This window comes from Myotis daubentonii, chromosome 12 (assembly GCF_963259705.1).
Source record: "Myotis daubentonii chromosome 12, mMyoDau2.1, whole genome shotgun sequence".
In the NCBI taxonomy this organism is placed as follows: Eukaryota; Metazoa; Chordata; class Mammalia; order Chiroptera; family Vespertilionidae; genus Myotis; species Myotis daubentonii.
Window position 1 is genome coordinate 41,815,524 of NC_081851.1, and position 26,177 is coordinate 41,841,700.

Here is a 26,177-nt window from a genome sequence, read left to right on the forward strand (position 1 = left end):
CAGTCTGGCCTCCATCCAGCTGCTGTAGGTGATTATTGCTGACAGCTGTGACTGGCAGAAACTATCACAGAAGCCATCAGGTAATGCCAAGTGGAATCCTGTAAGCCAAGCATGTCAAACTCACGGCCCGTGGGCCGCATGCGTCGCTTATTTGGCCCGTGTTAGCCTTTGAGTTTGACATGCTTGCAAGCCATCTCAAATAGTTTATCATAAGTAACATCACTGCCCACCGTGACAGGCAAGCCTTCAGCACATCCTCTTCCTGGTGGTGGAAGCTGAGCTAGTATCCTGAGAAGGCTGCATAGACCAGGTCCTCGGGGTCTGCATAGGTCCAGTCAAGCTTGTCCCTAGCTCTGCCAAGCCCCCAGAACTCACACCTCAGCCAGGACAGAGCCCCTGGATCTTGGTTGGCCACGTAGGAAATTCAAACCATTGTCTCTTTCCTAGACTTAAATACGACCACACGCCCTCTGTTTTCATTGCCATTAACACCCCAACTCTTCCTTGTTTCCCTGTTTTCATAGCATGTTGTGCGTTCCCAATGTCTCAGAATATTTTTCTTTAGTTCCATTTTGAGCTGGATGACTCCTAATTAAGTTCTCTTTATTTCACCAACAAACTGCCCAGGAACGTCCAAATAAGCTGTCCCCTTCTCAGATATAATTTGTGAGCTCTTTTTAACATGCTGAGTCAGATACTATTTACTAAGCACTTATTTGACTCCTCAAATGATCCTAGGCACAGCAGATGCAAATATAAATAAAATATTCAGTTCAGAGGGGGCTCTTGGCCCAGGAGGGAGACAATTATGTAAACAAGTATAGATCGTGCAGCTACAATAGGGGCAATAATGGGGTTTCGTCCAAAGCACTGTGGAGTTCACGGTGGTGCAAAGGATGCCACCCAGAGAACTTGGCAAGGGAGTGAGTCACTGGAGATGCAGCAACTTTGGGGTTAAAGCTGGGTAGATACTGAGTGCACCCATTCTAAGACTACACGCTTTCACATTTTCACACCTCCACATCAGTATGTGTCATACCATTGCTGGTGGCCAGGTAAGGTGGGTAATCGTGTCATAGTTGTCATTGCCTGGCATTATCAGGCACAATCAGGAATGCATTGGCAACAAAACTTGCAGAATAGGTGTGACCAGCTTGGGAGAAAATTTCAGAGACCATAATGGTGCACTCTTAAGAAATGCAGTACTATCCCCAAAGAACCAGATGGCAGAGAGGGTGATGCTGTGTGGAAACAAGAATTAAAAAGTGATCAGGGATAAAATGTTTAGCAATTAGATAGTGGTAATGGTTGCATAACCATGTAGTAAACTGAAAACCCCAGACTTGTACCCTCGGAAAGGGGTGAATCTTATGCTGTGTGATTATAGCTCAATTTTTTATTTTTATTTTTAGGTGGGAAAAAGTTTGGGAAGATTAGGAACATTCTAGAGATAGATGGTGGTGATGGTAAGTACGATATGAGTGTGCTTAATGTCACTGAATTGTACTTATGATTAAAATGGTAGATTTTATATGAGATATGGTTTTCAATATATTCTTATTTATTTCAGAGAGGAAGGGAGAGGGAGAGAGAGATAGAAACATCAATGATGAAAGAGCATCATTGATCGCCAGCTGGGCCTCAGTTAACTCTTTGAATCTTCGTTTACACTCTAAATAGTTCCGGTAGAAGGACAATGTGAGCTCCTCATTTTTGTCCTTCAAACACAGTGCTCGGGGCTTTTTGGAAACTTGTATTTAGGTTGCAATTTGTTCAAATGTTTTCATGACCACTTGTCGCCTTTTTGCCATCCAGCCCTAATGATTCTTTTCTGATCAAAGTTTCATCACTTCAAGATGAGCACCATCTTTCTTCAGGGCTGAAAACAGCGCCCAAACTCACATGTGCTGGTATCAGAAGATGGGTTGGAGGAGAGTAAAGGGCTTGGGTGCGTGCTGACACACCCACTCCATCCTCCCAGAAACTAAACTCCTCTCCCTTCCCAGCCGAGCAATGCGGAGTTGGAAGCACAGAGGCGGCTGGGACAGAATGGCACACTAATGAAGAGTTGGGGTTTTGGCGTCTGAGAGAGCTAAGTCTCTGCTGGCATTTTTTCAGTGGAGTGCCATTGGGCCGCTGATTTAAGCTCTCTGAGCCTCAATTTGTCTGTAAAATGAGGGTAGGAATAATGCCCACTTGACAAGGGTTCTCGTGAAAATTAAATAATGTGTGTAAACTGCCCAGCAGACTGCATGACACATGATAAACACAACATAAGATTATAACATCGCCATGGGTGGGTCAAAATTGGGGAGTTTGACAAGCTTCTCTATCGCCCCGGCAGCCAGTGCAGCCAGAACAGTATGGATGAAGCAGCATTTTTCAAGTGTTTGAGCACCATCATCATAGGAAATACTTGTATGTTGCACCCCAGAACACACAAACAGACACCTGGCTTAAACAAAACAAGTTTTACCAAACAATACTGACCTTTACACTCTGAGACCTGATCCTTCATTCATCTATTGTGTTTCCTTTATTTACTTTTGAAAATTTTCAGACCTACAGAAAAAAATTGAAAGAATGACATGTAAACACTCCTCGGTGAGAGCAGGTTTGTCAGCCTCAGTGATACTGACACTTGGGGCTGGATAATTCTCTGTTGTGGGTGCTGTCCTGTGCATCGTAGGATATGTAGCAGCATCCCTGGCCTCCACCTACCAGATGCCATTAGCACCTCACACATATACCGAGTTATGACAACCTGTGGTATCTCCAGACATTGCCAAATGTCCCCCGATAGGCAATGTCACTTCCACTGAGACCCGCTGACCTCGACCCACCAGCTGTTAACATTTTGCCATATCACTTTCTTTTTCTCTCAATACACTCATGCACGCGCACAGAGACAGAATTTTGGGTTGAACTATGTGAAAGTACATGACAGACATCATAGCACTTCACACCGCAACAGCTCGGCATGCACCTCCTAAGAATAAAGCCATTCTCATACACAGCCGCAACTCCGTGTGGCACCTAAACAATTAATGTCCGCTCAGTGTATCTCTCTCCTTCCTCTATGTTGTTTGTAATCCACTAAGTTGATTTCATGCTCCATGTACGGGTCATGACCTACAGTTTGAAGATTAGGGAAGGAGGATGACAGCACTGAACATAACTGTGTCCAAAAGATCTTTTTTTATTTTATTGATTTTTTACAGAGAGGAAGGGAAAGGAATAGAGAGTTAGAAACATTGATCAGCTGCCTCCTGCACCCCCTCCCCCCCTAACTGGGGTTGTGCTGCAACCATGGTATATGCCCTTGACCAGAATCAAACCTGGGACCCTTCAATCGCAGGCCGAAGCTCTATCCACTGAGCCAAACCAGCCAGGGCCAAAAGATCTTTAAACACCAGAGCAAGTCCATCCTGGCCAGCGGGAAAGGTGCGCATGAAGTCCCGGAGCCCAGCGCATCTTTACAGAAGCTGTGGACGCTGCTGCTTTTCCCTCCCAGGCTGCTTCCACCACCAGGAGCACCACCCCCAAGGCAGCCCCGGGAGCAGCCGACCCAGCCAGCCCCGCCCTGCAGGGAGCCAGCAGCGCTCCCAGGCGCCTGCGGTGAGCCCTGGCCCGTCTGCCCAGGGCTGGCGGGCCTGCCAAGTTGGGTGCACAGCGGCCTGACCACATCACAGGCCAGGGCTCGGGCTCCGGCTCAGGCAGGCCGCCCACCCCTTCCCTGTTTGCGAAGCTCCTCTCCTTAACCTGCACTGGCTCCAGGAAAGTGGTTACAAGTGGATCCAGAAACTGCCAACAGGCAAAGGCTGAGACACATGAAAGTGTGTGAGTCACTGGCCGTCTTTGATTCTCCTGACCTTATAAACCTGGCCTTTGAATCTAGCACCGGGATCCAAAGAGCAGGGAAACTTGAAAACGAATACTACCCAACACGGAGGGATATGTGGCCCCCAAAGCCCCCTGGGAAATCCCCCAGGAGGTCTGGAGAGCACAGTGAGGAGCAAGAGAGAAGGAGAGCTTCTCCCAGGGCCCGGGACACCCTCCATCATCCCGGCAAGGAGGCCCGCCCATGTTGGCTCTTGCTTTTGTTTCTTCCACACGAAGGAAACCTGTGCAGGCCTGACTTCCTTGACAGTCAAGGCTTTCCCCAGCTTCAAGTTGAGCAGTAAGGGAGTTAGATCCGCTCTGGTATTTGAAGAGAAAGAAGAATTGACTGAAAAGCCAATGAAAAACCTCCAACAGAACCTACTGTTAAGTCTAGGAGACAGTTGTTATGGCAACAGCCCATCACCCCTAAGAAGACCCCAGGATACACGCTATGCATCCCCAAGCCAAGAGTGTTGGAGGGACGGGGGGCAAGATACAGATGGGGAAGTTCAGTGATGAGCCACAAAAAGAAATGAACTGTCCCAGAACCGAAGCAAGGCCATCTCCCTGGCTTCTCCCGCGCTGTTCCAATGAATCGGACCAAAGGGGAAGAAGGCACTTCCAAAGCAGGCAACAGAGCAAGAATGGTGACCACAGGCAGCTACGGGCCACAGTGCCCACAGGCGCTCTGACTGCAAACTGCTTTCACCTGCTGTTGTGACCAGAGTGCCTCCAAGGCTGTTTCACAATCCTAATCATCTCATTGATTTTGTTTTCTGTGTATCTCCCCCACTGATTACAGGGACATGAGAGCCTTGTCCATTTTGCTATCCTCAATGAGAACATAATAAGCAGCTCTCAAAAGGTATTTGGACAATGAGTTAGTGAGCGAGCGAGTGAGTGAGTGAACGAACACAGTCTCCATCAGGTCGAGTGTGCTCCCCCACTTAGCCGAAAAAAGCAAAGCACAGAGATGTCAGGTTCACCCAGCTAATCAGGGGTAAGCCTGGGCCTCAAAACCAGAACTCGTGACTCCTGTTCCCACGCTGCCTAAAACCAAGAGACATGCAAATCAACTGTGTCACTTACTTCTCTCATGTCCTTGGTCCTACAGTTTGGATTCATAGGACAAGGGAGGAAGCCTTTGCTTTCATCAGCTTGAGTCTAAAATCCACAGGACTCATTTTCAAACTGTGAGGAACTTCCTTTGCACTGTTCTCTTAAAGGCACTCCACAGTGAGCCCGGGGCCTGCCTTCAGATGACTGGGTTTTGTCTTCAGCATACCATGCAACCCTTTCCCCACCCACAAGATGAACACTTAGCACCCTGTGATTGCTGAAGAGGCCCAACCAGAGTCAACTCCCAGGTTGGTAACAGTTTTCTATGTTCTGGATAACGGAGCTGGTTGGATAGATAAATGCCTAATTTTAAGAGTCCCAGAGGGATAAAATGACTCAAATTAGATCACAAACAAGTTGGCCAGGATGAATGACGTGGATGTATAGTTAAAGGGGAGGCAAGAAGGAAGGAAGAAAGGAAGGAAAGAAGGAAGGAAGGAAGGAAGGAAGGAAGGAAGGAAGGAAGGAAGGAAGGAAGGAAGGAAGGAAGGAAGGAAGGAGGCAAAGATAAGGAAAAAATACCCTGTGATGTTTCAAGCATTTCAGATCAGTACGTGAGAAAAGAAACATTTAGGGACATAGGGATCTTCCCAGGATCCCTCCCACTACCAGCATAAGTGATCATTCCTCTACCTCCCCACACCCAGCTATGACTTCTTATTAATTGATCCCATTCCATCTCTTTTAAAAGCACTGAGGATTGTGCTGGTTTATCATCTTGGAACCCGAGTCTCTGACATCACAAGGATATTGTACAAGAACAAGCTAAGAACAGAACTAAATTGTGTGACTTCCCGCCAGATCCCTAAAAGTTGGCATACACACACACACACACACACACACACACACACACACACACACACGGCTCTCAGGCACTGTCACCAGCACTTCCCACAGCCCAGCTAGAGAGTCAACGGCAAGTAAGAGTCCCTGAGAATTTACACTCGGAGGCACCCATCTGTCCGCAGCTGAGCCTTGTGCTGCTCTGGGGCACCCCACCAGACAGTGGGAAGGAGGAGGGCACTCTCTGTTGATGTTGTCTGACCCAGGCCCTGGCTGGTGTTCTCCAAATGGTATTTTAATCTTCCCAACAACTCCGCAAAAATCCCCTTTCAACAAATGAGGAATTTAAGTCCCAGAAAGGCAAAGTACTGAGAACACAGCTAAAAATCTGACTCTGATCCGTTTGCTCTTTTCATTAAATCAAACTCCCAACTCATCCTTCTAATTTATTTCAAGCTTAAATCAATACACAGATTTCTATTCTCAAAAGTATATTTATTTTACACTAGAAAATGGAAACTTTAAAAAAAAATAACCACAAATAATATTAAAAGTGCAAACGAGGATGAAAAGTCGAGGGCAAATGCTAAGATTTTTCTCTCAATGTAAAGCACACCCATGTACTAGTAGACAGAAGACTGAGTACTTGAGCATCTCCTCACAAAGAGCCAGGATGTACTCTGTACCAAAACCGGCAGTCTCCCTGCTGTCGGCAGTGAGACAGCAGGCCAGTGTAGAGTTAGACCCTTCAGGGCTTCTATCTGTAGCCTCCCCACACTGGTCTGTGACTCCATAGCAGAAAGAATACATGCTTTGCGAAGGTTGACCTTTCTCATTACAAAGTAGAGAGGATTCAAGGTTTTCTTCTGTCTGAAAGCATTCTTCCACGCGGTATACTGTTCTGAGCGAATGGAGCAAAAGGTGCAGGGTAAGGGCCAGTGCACCAGAGTTGAGTATATCTCATGGAACATGCATGGGGGAACTTGTCCATCAAATGTCTCACTCATTCAAAATAAAAAATCACCGGCCATTGGTGCGGTATGGAGATTCCTCAAAAAATTAAAAATAATTGCCCTAACTGGTTTGGCTCAGTGGATAGAGCATCGGCCTGCGGACTGAAGGGTCCCAGGTTCGATTCCAGTCAAGGGCATGTACCTTGGTTGCAGGCACATCCCCAGTAGGGGGTGTGCAGGAGGCAGCTGATCGATGTTTCTCTCTCATCGATGTTTCTAACTCTCTATCCCGCTCCCTTCCTCTCTGTAAAAAATCAATAAAATATATTTTTAAAAAATTAAAAATAAGACTACCATATGACCCAGCAATCCAACTTCCGAGTATTTAGCCCAAGAAATAGAAAACACTGATTTGAAAAGATGTATGTACTCCTATGTTCATTGCAGAATTATTTACAATAGACAGATATGGAAGCAACCTAGGTGTCCATTAATAGATGAATGCATACAGATTATGTGGTACATATATACAATGGAATATTACTCAGCCATAAAAAAGAATGAAATCATTCTATTTGTAACAACATGGACGGACCTAGTGGGTATTATGCTAAGTGAAATAAATCAAACAGAAAAAGACAAATACCCTATGATTTCACTTGTACATATGTGGAACCTAAAAAAAAAAAAACAACAATATAAATGAACAAGCCAAAAAAAAAAACAAACAAACACCTCATAGATAGAGAAAAACTGAAGGTTGCCAGATGGGAAAGGGCTGGGAGATGGGCAAAAAAGGTGAAAGGAATTAAGTACAAACTGCCAGTCATAAAAATGTCACAGGGATGTCAAGTACAGCATAGAAAATATAGTCATAATATTGTAATAATTATGTGTAATGCCACGTAGGTACTAGACTTATTGTGGTGATCAGTTCATAAGGTATATAAAGGTCTGATCCATTGATTTCCTTTAAAGTCAGGCTGATCCACAGACTTTTAATAACAACAATTATAGCTTAGTTTATAAAATTAGATTAGAAATATGCTGAGTTACTGAGAGTAAAGATGTCACATGGGCTTCAACATCATATTAACAAATCAAAATGCAGCATCTGGCCCGACCAGCATGGCTCAGTGGTTGAGCAAGGACCTATGAACCAGGAAGTCACAGTTCGATTCCTGGTCAGGGCACATGCCCAGGTAGCCGGCTCGATCCCCAGTGTGGGATGTGCAGAAGGCAGCCAATCAAAGATTCTCTCTCATCATTGATGTTTCTATCTCTCTCTCCCTCTCCCTTCCTCTCTGAAATCAATTTAAAAAAAAAAATGCAGCATCTGTACAATATCATTCGAAAGTTCAGGATAGGAGTATTTATCAATTGAGCAAATTTGCTGACGTGGTTCCATGTGGAGAAGTGTGGTCAGTAGGATTAAAAAGGGAGTTTGGGGTTCCATTGGGGAGAGCCCTAAATGGACAGACTATGAAGAGGAAGCTTTTTCTCTCTTCATGTAGGTTTTCATTTTTGTACACATATTGAGGTTTATAGCCCTTAGTTGTGTTTATTTTAAAAAAGCTAGAGGGTACATAGCATTGGTTTTCTTAGACAATAATCTTCAGATAGTATGTGTTCCTGAATGAGGGTCAGTTCTGTACTTAGCTCTCACAACCAAAGTCTATATCCTGATTGCCTACTACAAAGCAACTCCATTACCACCCTTCACCCTCCCTCCCTCTATCATCAAGGAAATGTCCTGTTCTGTTTTTAGCTGAAAGAGGGATCTCTGATCTCTTTAAAAATAAATGAAAATGAGATATAATTATGTATGCTTACCACCCTAACCATAGGGTTGGTTGATATAAATGTTGCAATATTTTATTGGTCAGCTTCTGATCCACCACATGAAACATCTTTTTAAAATATTTTTTTATTTCAAACACTTCCCCCCACCTCCATTGACTACACCATCATTCCAACCATTGTTCCCAATGGACAAGACAGGGTTTTTTGCAGCATCCAGATGCGGGGGACGGGGGGTGGGGGGAGACTTAAGGAACAGTGTTGCCTTTAGTTGCAGAAGAAGGGACATTTATATTCAACTGTTTTAGTGGTAGTTCCAACTCATTTTCTTGCCTGGAACACCTCACTTAATAATTAGCTCAACTCCCTCTGTGGCTTTACATACATGGCACATTTCAAAGTACACGAAATAGGGGTTGTAAAATGTCTGTACAGTTTGAGGAAATTGGACTCCCACGTTTTATTCCCTGGGCCAGAGTGGATTCGAAGTAGCCTGAGATGTTCTTTCAACAACAAAAATTTTTCCTCCCTGTTGTAAAATCCTTCAATAAAAAATATTTACCCAAAGAACAGAGAAACCTAGCAAAGGAAGGGGAAAAAAGAAGGAAGGAAGGAAGGAAGGAAGGAAGGAAGGAAGGAAGGAAGGAAGGAAGGAAGGAAGGAAGGAAGGATAATTGACATTCTTCATAAAAACCCAGAATGAAGGCTCTCCATGTGAGTGCAAAGATACGCTCCCTTCCATAGTAGCTTCTGAAAATATCCTCCTCTCTTGCAAATGAGAACTGTCTGTCCTATCTTTCAACAAATACTCCTCCATGAAATAACACATGTGCCTGCAGTTGGTCAACAAAAAAGACCATTTCTGGGTTAGTCAGCCCATATTTTGAAGAATCTGTAGACTGAAAAGACTGGAGGCCTAAGGCAAGAACTTCTGCACCTCCCCCCACCCCCAAGGAAAGACGGAATCCAAGCCAGGGATATTTGGCCGGTGTTAATAGCATATAGAAGCCCCAGAGTTGGGAGGGAAAAGAAAACAAACAGCTGAAACACCAGCTTTTTCTCTCCCTGCCCCTCCTTAGACATTTTTAAGCTAAAAAAGAAAAAGAGATCCTCCAATGTTTTTCAAGGTCTTTAGACCTCTAAACATACCGATTGATAATTTTATAAGCAAATTAACTTGCTTGTCACACAGAAATGTATCCTGAAACCAACAATGACACTCTTGTACACTTTCAGATTCTCCCAAATTTCACACATCTAACAATACTTCACATTGTTTCTAATTATGCACTATTCATTCAATAAAAATGCACTGAGCCCTAGCCGGTTTGGCTCAGTGGATAGAGCGTTGGCCTGTGGACTGAAGGGTCCCCAGTTCGATTCCCAGTCAGGGTACATGCCTGGGTCGTGGGCTCGATCCCCAGTGTGGGTGTGCAGGAGGCAGCCAGTCAATGATTCTCATCATTGACGTTTCTATCTCTCTCTCCCTTTCCCTTCATCGAGTTTCTGCTATGTGCTAGGCACCATGCTAGAACCTGAGGGTAAAACAGCAATCAAAGAAAGACACAGTCTCTGCCCTCGTAAACCTTACAGTCAAACAGAAGAGATGGGCTTTAAGCAATAATTACACAAAGAATTCGTTTTTTTCTCCCATGGATCTTAAACCCCAAATCAATGTGAATCCACCTTAATATAAACATATCACTGCCACGTGGTACTTGTATTATGGAAGTGGTGCCTCACACAGGCCCACAGACAGGGAAAGTGTGATGATAAGTGTGCTCTAGCAGAAGCTGTCGATGCCACACCCATTTCCTTCTCTCTTTCATTTCAGGGCAACTGCCCAACTTCCAGCTGCCAACCCGCATGTCTTTGCCCAAAGGCTTTTGCTGCCTGCTGGAGCTTGCTCTGCCAGGTTATTCACACCCACCACTCCCACCAGCAGCTGCCCTCAACCAACAAGTGACAGCCTATCTCCATTCTAGTCTAAAAAACTCAGGGAACAAATCATTGGCCCAAACCATCAGGTGCCCATCGGGACCAGGGTGGCAGGGTCGTGGAAAAATATGGCTGCTTCAAGGGATGGACAAGGGGGTTTGAGGGCACACAAATAAGAAGTAATTATAGGATCAGTTGAATACTATTTAGGTAATTGTTGGAGGATGAATATTATAAAATATTTCAGTAAACTGGTGTCAACAAATATGAATCTCCCATATAAAGGTGAACACTGGGGAGTAGCTAGGAGTAAGCTTGCTACAGTAGCACAGTGTTTTAAGAAAAAGCCCTACCCGCTTTGGCTCAGTGGATAGAGCATCGGCCTTCCCGGTTTCGATTCTGGTCAAGGCCACATACCTCGGTTGCAGGCTCCTCCCCGACCCAGGCCATGGTTGGGGCTCATGCAGGAGGCAACCAATCTATGTGTTTCTCTCACATCAATATTTCTGTCTTTCCACCTCTCTTCCATTCTCTCTAAAAATCAATGGAAAAATATCCTCTGGTGAGGATTAAAAAAAAAAGAATCAGACAGACTTACTGTCATAACTTCTCCACTTACTGACTGTGTGACCATGGACAAGCCTTCTATCCACTCAGAGGTCAATATCCTCTTTCGCAAAATAGTGATAACTCGTGTCCACGGGGTTGTCATGGAGCTAAATGAGAAAGACATGTAAACTACTAGGCACAGTATCTGGCCCACAATAGGTATGCAGCACTGTTACTCCCCTCCTGCCTGCCTTCCTTGGGTAAGTAGAGTGGGGCTAAGTCATGGTAATGGTTCAGCTCATAACAACTTTATTCATAATAATCATCACTGAAAAGAACCAAAATGCCCATCATCTGGGGAAAAATAAACAGTTTGTGGCATTGCCATACAATGGAATACTGCTTGGCAATAAAAAGGAATGGACTGTGATATATATACATACACTGCCAACATAGACGAAGCTCAGAGGCACTCTGCCACATGGAAGAAGTCAGACCAAAAGGCTACAAACTGTATTTCCTTTATATAAAATTCTTTTTTCAAGGCCAAACTATGGTGATAGAACCAGCTCAGTTGTCATCAGGAGCCAAGAGGTGAAGAAGGGAATTGACTATAAATGGGAAGAAAGGAACGTCTGGGGATGATAGATACGTTCTTTATCTTTAAAAATATATATATTTTTTATGGATTTCAGAGAGGAAGAGAGAGGGAGAGAGTGATAGAAACATCAATGATGAGAGAGAATCATTGATCGGCTGCCTCCTGCATGCCCCACACTGGAGATCGAGGCACAACCCAGGCATATGCCCTGACCAGGAAATGAACCCCATGATCTCCTAGTTCTTAGGTCGACGCTCAACCACTGAGCCACACTGGCTGGGCTGTTCTATATCATGATGGCCATTACACAGGTGTATATACCTTTGTCAAAACTAATCAAATCATGCACTTGACATCTGTGAATTTTGTTTTATAAATTACACATCAATAATGCTGACAAAAATAAAGAACAACAACAACAAACCCTGCTCACTCTTTCCTGCCTTTTTGGACGCGCCCCTCTTCCTGCTTGTGCAGTGTGTGAAGAACGAGGTATCTTCCTCTGAGCTGTGTTTTTTTCCAATCGTTACTCCAATCATTAACCTTTCTAGATAAAATTCAGATTCCCTGCAGGGACGGAGTTATTGAAAACTGGCCTAAGCCGATTTGACTATCCACAACATGGGTCCTTTCTGGTAAAAATAGTAGCCACTGAAGAAGTGGGAGGTGAGAGAGAATTAGCTGCTTCCCCACACTCTCCCCACCCCGTTACATTAATGGAAACCTCAAACCAAATTCTGCCACACATGCAAACATTTACTTCAAAACAACTTACTAATAAGCAAACGCAAAGCCATGTATAAAGCCTGTTCCCTAAGTCCCATGGAGTCTGAGCTGTCTACTAATGTTTGACCACCGCCTCATATGAAAAGTTTATCACAGACAGACACGACAACATTCCAGAAACAAGATTCTCTTACCCACACAGGTGGCACTAAGTAACCAGGCATCCTCCTAAAGCAGTGGCTGGATAGGGGATCATTTAAGGGTCAAGGGTCTGTTGCCTTCCCTAAGGGCGCAGGCTAACTACAGAATCTTGCTATATTCTTCTACCTTCTTTCTACAAGTGGCTCTGAAATGTTAGCCCATCCAGATATCTCACATATGTTCAATTTCACCAAATTGAGAGCCCACTTTCATTATGCAGGCTACCAGCTTCTACTTTTAGCAATAAACCCCTTTCTGACATTCACTATGCTAATTAGCAAAGCATAGAGTATTGATCAAAATATGAGTATCATTAGTGCTTTTAGTGGCTGCCTGAACTTCCTGATTGGAATGGAGCTGGCCACACACTGGACTCTGTGTTCTTGGCAAGAGCAGCTGCCCTTGGAGTTGGAACTTAAACCAAACAACACAAACTTAAGAGTCTCTGTCTATGTTGAATGTTTTAAAAGTAAATTGTAAGAACATGTCTTCCCTTCTTTTAACTCTTTTTAAAATGTCTTACTTCTAATAGATGCTTAGTAACTGTTAATGACTATAAGCCAAGCAAATTAAGAAGGGAGGAGGGGTTAAGCAGTAAGGAAAGGAGGGAGGGAAGAAAGAAGAACAGAGGAAGGCTTCCGGCCTCTAGACCCTCCTCGTCTTTGAAGTTGCAGACACTCAGCCCTGGGCTATGCCTCAGCTTCCAGCACAGCTTTCTGGGAGGCTTTGGGGGCTGGTGGTTTTTTATAAACAGATCCAAAAATAAGGAGATGATGTGGTCTGTGAAAAGGCGAAGTCACTCTGTGTACATAAAACTGGGGAGTTTCTCTAGTGAAAAATAATTGCCGGAGGTTAATTAACAGCCTAAAGTTAGTCCTACTAGCCCACAGAGACAAGGCTCCTCTAGTCAGCGAGTTTGCCATTTCAAGGAAGCTTCACTCCCGCAACCATCCCAGTCACCCTCCAAGTCCTTTTCTCCTACAAGACCAGTCCTAGTGGTCATGGAGCTGGAGTTGTTCAGGGCCAAGATCAAAGGCAAGAACAAGTAATGGTGTGGCCTACACAGAGGGCAGACCAATTAAACCAAGCCTCAGCGAGAAGGTGAGATTGGAGCATTTGGAGGAGTAGGGAGCATGAGACTTTAAAAAAATCTATGGGAAATGTTCTGGGGACAGGGAACAGCCAGTGCAGAGGTCCTGTCAAGCATTTGGGAGGAGGAGCTGGATTAGAGTGAGTGAGGTGGATTCCTGTGAGAGGTGAGGGTAGAGAGGCAAATGGAGCCAGTCCCAGGGACCATAAGCCATGGCGAAGACTTCACTTTTATTCTATGTGCCACAGCAGGGGCCTAAAGCAGGGTTTTGAGCAAAGGAGTGACATCTGACTTTTGTTTTTCAAGATCACTCCAATTCTTGCATTAAAAGCAGACCATCAGTGACCAAGGGTGGAAGCAAGGAGACAAATCAGGAAGCTGTTCCATATCCAGAGGAAAAATAATGCAACTGATCTTATTCTCTCAGACTGGCTTCCTCTTGAAGAAACAATGTTTGCTGGCAGCTTCAAGGCTCACATCTCACAGCTTATGACCAGAGGGCAAAACCCTCCTTCCCTTTAATTCTCCTTAATTCCCTTAACAATAAATAAGTAAAGGCCAGAGAAAGGCATGCCCCCACTCTACATTCCATTTGCCAGCCTACTATAGGCCTAGCACCGTGGTCGGCAAACTGTAGCTTGCGAGCCACATGCGGCTCTTTGGCCCCTTGAGTGTGGCTCTTCCACAAAATACCACGTGCGGGCGCGCGTACAGTGAGATTGAAACTTCGTGGCCCATGCGCAGAAGTCGGTTTTCAGCCTGGGCGAGTCTATTTTGAAGAAGTGCTGTTGATATTTGGCTCTGTTGACTAATGAGTTTGCCAACCACTGGTCCTAGCACATAGTTGACACTCATTGAATGAATTTGGAAAATAAGTAAGTAGCATATAATTACGCAGACCTTGATTGGTCATGTGGAATAGATTGTAATGCATTGTTTCTATCCTCTTTTTTTTTTTTTTTAACTTATGACCAATGGTCATATGTGCAAAGTGACCAGATGAATTTTATAAGGATGATCAATGGCGTAAGAAACATATGATCATACACAGGATTAAATTCCTTGCCTCATTATCATCATATTCTCATTGAATTATTCTTGCCTAGACAATGAGAAGAAATATATAGGTTAAGTCTTAGGCAAAATTCCTACTGTGGCTACATTACAACTAGAAACTGGCACTGACCCAAGCTATGAACCAGAAATTGGAGGGATCACATTAATTTGTGAAACTCGATACTGAACTGAAACCAAACGTTTTTTAAATTGTGGACTTACCAAAAACAATTTCTATGACAACCAATAAAACTCTATTGAACTATAGCTGAACTGTTGTTTTCTAAAGCAATTGAACCAGAACATTAGAATATTATCAGAACCAAACTAGTATTTTTTCTGTTTGCATCTCTTCTGATAAATATCTTTAAAGGCCTTCATATGTTTGTTCTGATTATTGGGCATATCAAAACTCCAGGAAACATTTCAATCAACCAATTACGTCTTTAATTCCAGCAGACACTGTTAGATATCTACCAAATAGCCATTTCATCTTATTTCTTTAACAAAACCCAGACTTATTAAAGGAGACAATGCATCAAACTTCCTTTTTCTTGTTTTCCTTAAAACTAAGTATAGCCAAATGTTTAAGTTTCCAACTGTGAGATATAAGCAAAGTTGGGTGGAACTTCCAGGAAATCTTTTGCCACAGACCCATTCTATATTCTTCCATCCTGGAATTCAAGTGTATGACTCGAGCTCCGGTACCATAAGACACATTTAAAGATGGAAATTATGCACTGAGGATGACAAAATAGAAATCAGCAGATAGAGATATTGTTGATATCCTAAAGGTCCCCCCCAGCTCCACACTTATTTTACATGAGAGCTGAATAAGCCTTTATTGGGTATGAGCCATTGTTTTGAGGATTGTCTTATATATAGTTAAACCTTCTCCTAACTTATAAACAAAGTATGCTAACATTACAGAAAACAAGTCAGTACATAATTTCATTCAACAAATAGTCACTGAATACCCACTATGCATCAAGCATTGCTTTAGGGATACTGCTGTATTTTCTGCTCTCATGGAACACAGAAGAAAGGAAACTTGGCTAAGCAACTAATCCCAGACCCAGCCCTACTGTTAACTAATAAAGTCTTTGAACTTGGAGAAACCACTTCACTTCTCTAAGCTCTAGTTTCTTTATATATAATATGATGCAGTTAGACCAAAATTTGTAAGGTCATTTCCAGCTCTCTCCATGCATGATTCAGTTGGTTTCCATATAAAGGCAGTTATTTTCTCACTACGCATAGAAATCTATGCCACTCTCGGCCTCCGGAGGCTAGTAAATAGGACCCTAATTGACCCCCTCCGATCACAGTTGATAAGACCAAAGCCAGATGATCAGATTCTCTCTTCTGGGAACCTGAAATTGGAATATTGAGACACTAAGTTAGTTACATGGTGCTGGGAACTTGAACGTAAAGTTCATGTGGAATGGTGATCAGGGTGGGTGCCACGGCAAACCAGAGTCACGTGTGAGCAATGTTTGCAGAGCAGAGGCACATGAGGAAGCAGGATAAGTGGCCTGCATAATGGATCAGGAACACGCAAAGGAGAAGCAGACATGAAAAGCCAAAGGTACCAATTGACAGCCCAACAAGGCACATCTTTCACTGGATTTTCATTTGGCCCAAAACATTGTTTTTTAATTGAGGTTAATTGTCAAGACTTTTAAAAATGGGAAATTTTGCATAAAATTCTCAATATTCAGCTTCTCTGAATTAGGGGAAGGTCTGATAACACTGGGCCTTCTTTGTTGCGTGGTCCTAAGAGAAGAGAGCAGAGATATGTAAACAAGGTGAGTTATGTTGGCGCCCACCCCTCCCTGTAGCTTGCACCAGTGCTCTGCATTCATTTTTGCCTCCCTGTAGGACCATCATTGGTATTTGAGTTTGAGGCCCAGGTCCAGGCAATGTAGCCTCATGGGAAAAGAAGCTCAGCCAGACTGCCCAGCTTCTGTATCCCCTGTACAGTCCCAGCTCTGCTTTAACAACTCTCCTAGAATATTTATTTCCTTCCAGAGCCATGAGAGAGAAAAGCCAAGAAACAACACAACTGACATCTCAGAACTCCCAAAAGGCTCAGGAATTGTCAGAACCAGGAACTTCTGAAGTGGGAGGTTAAGGTAGAACTAACTGGGATATAAAATAAAAGCAGTTTGAGCCTGGCTGGCATGGCTCAGTGGTTGGGCATCAACCTATAAACTAGGAGGTCATAGTTTGATTCCTGGTCCGGGCACATGCTTGGGTTGCAGACTCGACCCCCGCAGTGGGGAGTGTACAGGGGGCAGCCAATCAGTGATTCTCTCTCACCATTGATGTTTCTCTCTCTCCCTCTCCCTTCCTCTCTGAAATCAATTAAAACTATATATATATATCTTTTTTTAAAAAGTAGTTTGAGGAGACTTTCACTTTGGCCAAGATGGGCCAGCAGGGACCAGGTTTATCCTCCCACTAGACACAATTTATAAAGCAGATGGAATGCATGAAGGAGTTGTTCTCAAGACGTTGGCTATTAAGCAGCAAAGTACAGCCATCCCTGAGAGACAGGAAATAAAGACAAGCTCTATGATTGCCGCGGCGTACTGTCCTGAGAGACTTTCCATTTCCACCCGAGAATGGCAGAACACACATTCTTCTTCAGTGCACACAGATCATTTACCAAGAGTTCATATTCTGGGTCACAAAATAAGTCTCAATAAATTTAAAAGGATGCAAGTCCCACAAAGGATGTTCTGAGACCAAAAGGAAATTAAATTAGAAACCAATAAGAAAAATATATCTCAAAATTTCCAAATGTTTGAAAACTAAATAACACATTTCCTGAACAATGAGTCAAAGAAGAAATCAAAAGAGAAATTGAAAGTATTTTGAACCGAAGGAAAACGATAGCACACTATTTCAAAATTTGTGTGGAAAAAAAATAAATAAAGCAGAACTTAGAGGAAAATCTGCAGCACTAAATGTCTAAATTAGGGAAAATAATACAGGAGAAAGTTTCAAATCAATAACCTTAGCCTCCTTCCAACTTAAGAAACTAGAAAAAGAAGGGCAAATGAAAACCAAAGTAAGCAAAAGAAAGGAATTAGTTATAATGCCAAAAATTTAAGGAAATAATACTAAGTTTGCACAAACTCTCCCCAAAATTTAAAGAGGAAGGAAGAAAACCTACAAGGCCAACAATCTATGATATCAAATCAGACAAAGACGTTGCAAAAAAAGAAAACTACATACCAATATTCCTCATGAATGTAGATGCTAATTTCTTAAAACAAAATTTTACTAAACTGACTCCAACAAGATAAATATATTATGATAAGCCAAGTAGGCTTTATCCCAGGATTGTGAGGTTGATTTAACACTTAAAAATCAATCAATATAATTCATTATATTAACAACTTTAAAAAAACCAAAAAACGTGTCTATCTCAATACGTGCAAAAAGATAAAAAGCACTTACCAAAATCGAACTTGTGTTTTGATTTTAAAAAAACTTTCAACAAAGTAGGAATAGATGGGAACTTCTGCAACCTGATAAACAATACCTATGAAAAGCCTACAGCTAACATCACACTTAGTGGTGAAAGACTGATTGTTTTCCCCCTAACACCAGGACAAGGAAAGGATGTCTGCTTTCATCACTTATAACTAACATTGAACAGGAGGCTCTAGCCAATGCAATAGGCAAGAAAAGAAAACAAAAGGCATCCAGATCAGATAGGAAGAACTAAAACTGTTTTTATTCACAAGTAACGTGGTTGTCTATGCAGAAAATCCTATGTCATCTATAAAAAATAGCTGCTAGAATTGATAAATGGGTTTAGCAAAGTTTCAGTATGAAAGAGCAATGTAAAAAAACAAATTATATTACTACTAGAGGCCCGGTGCACGAATTCATGTATGGGTGGGGTCCCTCGGCTGGGCCGGCGATCAGTACCTATCGGGCCAGCCAGGGGGAGGAGGGGGCAAGAGTTTGGGGCCACGGGAGGTTGGCTGTGGGAGCGTACTGACCACCAGGGGGCAACTCCTGCGTTGAGCATCTGCCCCCTGGTGCTCAGTGCGCATCATAGCGACTGGTTGACCGGTCATTCAAGTATTTGGTTGTAATGGTTGCTTAGGCTTTTATATATATAGATATACTGGGGAAAAGAGTGGGAAATAGAATTTAAAATATAATACCATTTATTTAATTTATTTATTATTTTTTAATATATTTTATTGTTTTTTTTACAGAGAGGAAGGGAGAGGGATAGAGAGTTAGAAACATCGATGAGAGAGAAACATCGATCAGCTGCCTCCTGCACACTCCCTACTGGGGATGTGCCCGCAACCAAGGTACATGCCCTTGACTGGAATCGAACCTGGGACCCTTGAGTCCGCAGGCTGACACTCTATCCACTGAGCCAAACCGGTTAGGGCTATTTTATTTTTTTTTAAATATATCTTTATTGATTTCAGAGAGGAAAGGAGAGGGAAAGAGAGATAGAAACATCATTGATGAAAGAGAATCATCGATTGGCTGCCTCCTGCACATCCCCCTCTTGGGATCAAGCCCACAACCCAGGCATGTGCCCTTGGCCGGAGTCAAACCTGGGACCCTTCAGTCCGCAGGCTGATGCTCTATCCACTGAGCCAAATTAGCTAGGGCTACCACTTTTAATATCATTTTAAAAAATGAAATACTTAGGGATAAATCTGACAAAAGATGTGCAAATTCTATATAATGAAAACTACAAAATATTATGGACGGAAATGAAGGAATACTTTTTTTAAAAGGAATACTTAGAGAGATACACCGTATTATTGTGTTGGAATACCAAATATTGCTAAGATATAAATTTTCCCCAATATGATCATCAAATACAGTATAATTTCAGTCAAAATCCCAGGAGGCTCTTTACATTATACATAATATATTTTTACATCATATTGTTAGTTTTATATTAATCTAAATGTATTATTTTTATAAAAATTGACAAGCTGATTCTATAATTCATTTAAAAATGCAAAAGATCTAGAATAGCCAATTCAGCTTTAACGTGTGGAGGACTTACACTACCTAATGTCAAGACTTAATTCAAAGCTACAATAATCAAACCCTGACCAAGGTAGCTCAGTTGGTTAGAACATCATCCTGCTATGCCAAGTTTCGGGTTCCATCCCAGTCAGGGCGCATATAATAAGCAATCAATGAATGCATAAAGAAGTGGAACAAGCCCTGACCGGTTTGGCTCAGTGGATAGAGCATCGGCCTGCGGACTGAAGGGTCCCAGGTTCGATTCCGGTCAAGGGCATGTACCTTGGTTGTGGGCACATCCCTAGTGGGTGGTGTGCAGGAGGCAGCTGATCGATGTTTCTCTCTCATCTATGTTTCTAACTCTCTATCCCTCTCCCTTCCTCTCTGTAAAAATCAATAAAAAAAAAATATATATATATATAAAAAGAAGTGGAACAACAAATCAATGTCCCTCTCTCTTTTTCTCTCTCCTTTTCTCTCTCAAATCAACTTAAAAAAAAAAAAGCAAAAACAAAAAAAAAAACCAGAGAGAGAATTATAACAAAACCAGGAAAGTCCACATACTGAACACTGAGACTAAAAGCCTCCTAGCCCCACTCGGCTCCTGGAACCCTGCAACCTCCAGGCACAACACTGGAAAACGCTTCTCTGAACAATTTTATTGGACCAAGAAGAGCCTTAAGCATTCTGAAGGGTTCCTTAAAGGAACAGCATAGCCAGATAACCCTGCAGTGAAACTGCAGTCAACAAGCCCTACCAATGAGATCAGAGCCTCTAATGGGCTTGTTAATGTCCTACTCTTAAACATGGCAGACAACAAAAGTTAGCATTTCTTCTTAGAACATACAGGAATAGAAAAGGTGCTTGGCTGGGAAGCATTATTAGAAAAATAGAGAGATGATCATATTCTTTAGGGAGAAGTCATTAGAAAATACCCAAAACCTAACTGCACAAAAAGCAGCAATTTAAGCCCATTATTAGGATATGCAAAGATAAATATTAAAAGAACCAGCTGGAAAAAAAAATGGAAATGGTTGCCTCTTGGGAAAGGAGAATGGGGAAGAACTGCTAAGAGAATTATGAGACTCTTTAAATTATGAGTAACTTTTATAAAAACTGAGAGAAATGTCAAGGAAAACCAGTTAGAGCTGAATAAAGCTCTTGCAAAAGTCAATGGGTAGGTTAATCATATGTCCCTGTTTGCCAGAGACATTCTCAGTCTTTTTGTCTATTAATAATGCCTGTTTTACTCGCCAAATACTTCAGTTTGGCTAACTTTATGATGGATGTCAGGCTGACACCTCCTGAACCCACTGATTAACCTCAACATCAGGGTTACTAAAAATTCACCCCTTGGGACACATAATTCTTTCGTGTGTATATAGGCTGTTTAGCAGCATCCCTGGCCTTGGCCCCACTAGATGCTAATAGCACCACCCACAATTAAAAATGTCTCCACACATTGTCAGGCCTTGGGAGGGGCCCGGCGGCGGGGCGTGAACCTTCCCCACTACTCTACAACTAAGTACCAATTTACAGGAGATGGGATGTAGAAATATGTGCAAAGATACCAGCAGGACACAAGTCCAGAATACGGGGAATTCTAAAGGACATATGACCCAGTTTTTCTAACAAACATATGACCTGGGGGATGTATGAGAGGAAGGACTATTATAGTTTAAAAGGCCTTTAAAAAAATCTACAAATATAATAGATGGACCTGGTTTGGAATGCTGATGTAAATAAGCTAAAAAAAAAAAAGACCTTTTTGACACAATGAGAGAAAACTGAGTACCGAGCTAGGCATTATGATACTAAGAAACAGTGTTAATTGTGTGAGTGTGATAATGGTGCTGTGGTTACATTCTTTTTAAAAGCTTTCTGTTCGAGAAACATACTGCTGTATTAACAGATAAAATGCTATGAAGTCTGATTGGTTGCAAAGGGGCAAGGCGGGGGAGGGGGCAGATACAACATGAACGTCAGAACAAAGATGATCATTGCAAGGGAGTGATGGGTACGTGGGTATTCATTATACTCCTCTCTGTACTTTTGTGTATGTTTGAATTTCTCCATAACAAAAACGCCAGTGAACGAAATAAAATCCAAAACATTAGTAAAGCATGGCTTAACGGGAGAGGATTGGGAGTACAGTTTTCAGGGTTACATTCCCTGTTTCTCCACTAACCAGTCTGGTCGCTTTAAGCAGGAAAGACTCCTGTGACCTATAGAATGAGGGTCTTGAGTTAACGGCTTTCCTTGGTCCCTTCCAGGTGAGGTTTTAAATAATTCCCCCAGCCCTGACCAGTGTGGCTCAGTGGCTGGAGCGTTGGCCTGTGGACTGAAGAGTCCGGGTTTGATTCCGGTCAAGGGCATGTACCTTGGTTGCAGACACATCCCCAATAGGGGTGTGCAGGAGGCAGCTGATCGATGTTTCTCTCTCATGGATGTTTCTAACTCTCTATCCCTCTCCCTTCCTCGTTGTAAAAAATCAATAAAATATATTTGAAAGAAAGAAAGAAAGAAAGAAAGAAAGAAAGAAAGAAAGAAAGAAAGAAAGAAAGAAAGAAAGAAAGAAAGAAAGAAAGAAAGAAAGAAAGAATTCCCCCAACATTACTTGAGGATTAGCAGTCTCAAAAGCTGGAATTGGTGGTGAGTTCTGGCCCAGGGCTCCCGGATTCCCTCCTGGGCCCCTCCACCCTCCACTTGTTTAAGGAGGAGCAAGCTCAGTTGCATTGGGACCTTCTGACTTAGAGAGTGCCTGCTAAAGAAGGCTTGAGTCAGATCCCACTTCAAGCAGCTGTGGCTTCCAGTTTGAGTGACTTGTCAGGAAAGTGTGAATTGCAAGTCAGTATTACAAAAGTGCTTATTTTCAGACTTGTCCAAAAAACAGCAAGAAAGAGGGGAGCATGCATAATAAAGCAGCCCGCCAGGCATCTGAGGTGAAAGTTTGCAGCGCTCTGTAAGTTTGGAGAGGAAGAGTGAACTGGAAGCAGGCAGGCGGAGAGGGCCGGAGGAAGGAGGTACCTACTACTCCCAGTGGGGGTGCAGAGCTCACAGTGGCAGAGGAAGCACAGAAGTCCTGGTCTCCCAGCCCCCAGCCCAGGTCTGCTTCAGAGAATGATTGATGGGGCCTGACTGCCACATGCCAGGAAGGAAACCCTTGTTAGAGAGAGCTCCCGGAGACACCCTCAGAAACAGCATCCCAGAGATCGGTGCCCTGGCCTTGAAGAATGCAGAAAACGTGCCCGTCACCATGTGTAAAGCTTCGCCCAGGATGAAGGGAAGGGGGAATCTCATGCCCCCTTTCTCCTCTGCACCCCATCCTGGGCCCCAACCAAAACCTCAGCTTCTCTCCCTCAGCCTCTCGCAAGGGCCTCCCAACAGTCTTTGGCCTCCAAGGTGACCTTATGCCAATGTAAGCCGGGGTATTCCCAAACCAACGGTTCCTTCTCCTCTTGAAGATGTTTTCACAGGCCCCCATCACTGTGGGGATCCAGTCCAGGGGACAGGCCCCCAGCAGAGGCAGTGAATACTAGTGAGTGAAAGGCATCTCAGAAATCCCAGAGCTGCAGGACTTCCCTGGATAAACCTAGGAGGAGCTCCTTTATAATCGTCACATGCCGGGTGTCGGGGCAGAACACATCCTACCCGGCTTCAGACCTGGGCCTTCAGGCCTCTCCCACGCTGCATGCACCTCTCCAGCCTCTCCAGACCTCTTTTCCAAATTGCAGGCCCTCCCTGCAGAGAGTGCTATGGGAACGGCCCCCCAGCCTGAGGAGGTGCAGGGGACACGGCAGCCCCAGGAGGGGCAGAGGGTGTATGTATTCCAAAAGTCTTGTCCACCTGGGTCATCAATCAAGCAACTCAGCAGGCAACCCGGGGACAGAGGCAGACAAGGACCTGAAGGGTAGAGGGAGCCTCAGGGAGCCCGCAGAAGGCAGGCCAGGTCAATTCTGCAGGCGAAGGACAAGGGCATGAGGTGGCCTTACCAAAAACAAAAGTTCAATTACACAAGTAGCACAGGAATAAATTGTTCTGAAAGGATTCTTAAACTATTTCAGATTAACCACTGTATTGGTTAGGAGGAGTTTAATTATAACAGAATGCCTGACAAACAATGGTTTAAGCAATGAGGGCATTTCATTATCTCTGGTAACAAGAGGATTGAAGGAGAATGGTTTCTGCTTTCGAACAGCAAGAAGATATCAGGGTGCTGGAGTGATGTCTCTAGAGTTTCCTGGCCTTGCCCTCATGGTCATAAGACAGTTGCCATAGCTCCAAGCATCACATTTTCTTTTTTCTTTTTTTAATATATATTTTTATTGATTTCAGAGAGGAAGGGAGAGGGAGAGGGAGATAGAAACATCAATGATGAAAGAGAATCATTGATTGGCTGCCTCCTGCACGCCTCACACTGGGGATCAAGCCCGCAACCCCGGGCATGTGTCCTGACCAGGAACCGAACCGTGACCTCCTGGTTCATAGGTCAATGCTCAACAACTGAGCCATGCCAACCCAGCCAAGAATCACATTTTCAAATATCCCACCAAGACAGAAAGGAAGAGGAGAGGCAGAACTGCTTGTCCACTACACTCTTTGTTATTAGAGGGGAAAAACTTTCTCGAAGTCACCAGCAGACTAGGTTGCATGCCTACCCACAGGCAAAAAGGAATGGTGTGAGCTTAGATCAATCATGATCCGAGCCCTGGACCCACCTTTCCTAAGCACAGTGCTGCCCTTTCATACCTGGACAAAATTTGAATTGTTAATATGAAAGAATGGGAAGAAGGCAGAGAATGGCTGCTATTAGAGAACTAATGGTGTCTACCACAGCTAAAGTCCCCTCTGACTGTCACTCTAATCTTGAGCCTCGTCTCACCACTCCAGTGCAAACCACTATTATCATTCCAGACTTACATGCATACACATACTGTACATATACATATACACAACATACAAAACTGACAATAGACTTGAGGCATTTAATAAACTTATGGTAGTGTGTGTGTGTGTGTGTGTGTGTGTGTGTGTGTGTGCGTGTGCACACATGCATGCATGCACATGTGCAATAAACATACCAAGCATCCTTCTGCAATTTGCTTCACCATTCAACGACATGTCTGTGATCCATCCACATCAGTACTCACTGATCTAGACTGTCGCTGCAGAATAGTGTTCCCCAGTGTGGACGTCGCACCATTTACTTCGATACTTCCCTGTTGATAGCTTCTTGGTTGTTTTTGGAGCAGCTGCTAAGAACTTCTGTGGACAGAGGCACTGGGTATTCTCCGTTTGCCCCTCCAGATCCATCTTTCTCAGCTCATAGCATGAGCTGGCTGTCTGGCTCTCTGGCTTCTGGTTGGGTGAAACCTGTGTGAGTGGCAGGAAATCAGAGCGTACAAGAGAGAGGAGTTGGGGTGTGAACCCTCTGGTTCACTCCCTGCCAAGCTGCAGGCTGGCAGTGGCTGTGTTCACTCAACACCATGTAAGCTGCAGTGGAAGGTAAAAGAAGCCACTGCCGTCAAAGAGCCTGCAATCCACTTTGGAAGATGAGAAGAACATTCTCATAACAATGAGCAACACAGATAACCCTCTATTGTTAAGTGGCAAATTATCTGGTATAAGTTCCAGTGCAATAGTCATAGGATGATCCTCTCTGACGTTTTATGTTGCCTGAGAGGTTCTTGAGGATAAGCACCAAGCATTATTGTTCCTTGTATGCCCAGTACGCAGCACACAGTAGGCATTCAGACACAATGTGTCTAAATACCCCAGGATGGCATGTTAGAACAAGCACTTTGTTCTTTACAAAGCGCTTTGAAAGTGAAGTGTCATTTGATTCTCATAGCAACCCCCTGAGATAGTAACTATTATTATCATCTGCATTTTCCCAGAATAAGAACATCGTGGCTCAAAAAAGCTTAGCATCTTGTTCATGTCACAGAGGCAGCTTATGGTGGGGCTGGCCTGGTACCCAGGGCCTTTGAACATAAATGTGGAGCTTCCTCCTACAAGAGCCACAGAAGTCCATCCTCTGCCAAATGGCCTTTCTGGCCTCCAGTACGCTCTCTTTTTCAGCCTTTCTCTTTGCTCTCTCAAGCTCAGACAGCTGGCTCCAGATTTCTCTTTTAGTCAAAGGGAATCCAGTTCATTAGTGTGTGGTTTTTTTCAGGGAGTTTAGAGACTCCTGTTTATCCAAGACCCTAGCAGAGATATCAATGTATAATACAGGCACTAAACTCTGGAATACATGGCACAGCCATTACCGCACACAAGTTTGTTACCTTTTTGGGAAATAGTCACCATGCTTACTGCTCTCTCCTCTTCCCAGGGCAGAATCTGGGTTTCTGGTTAGGAAAAATCTTGCCTTTTGCCTAAGAATCCTTTTCCCTCCCTTGCTTTTTCACAGAGAGGGAGAGAGGGAGGGAGGGAGGGAGATGTGAGACAGACA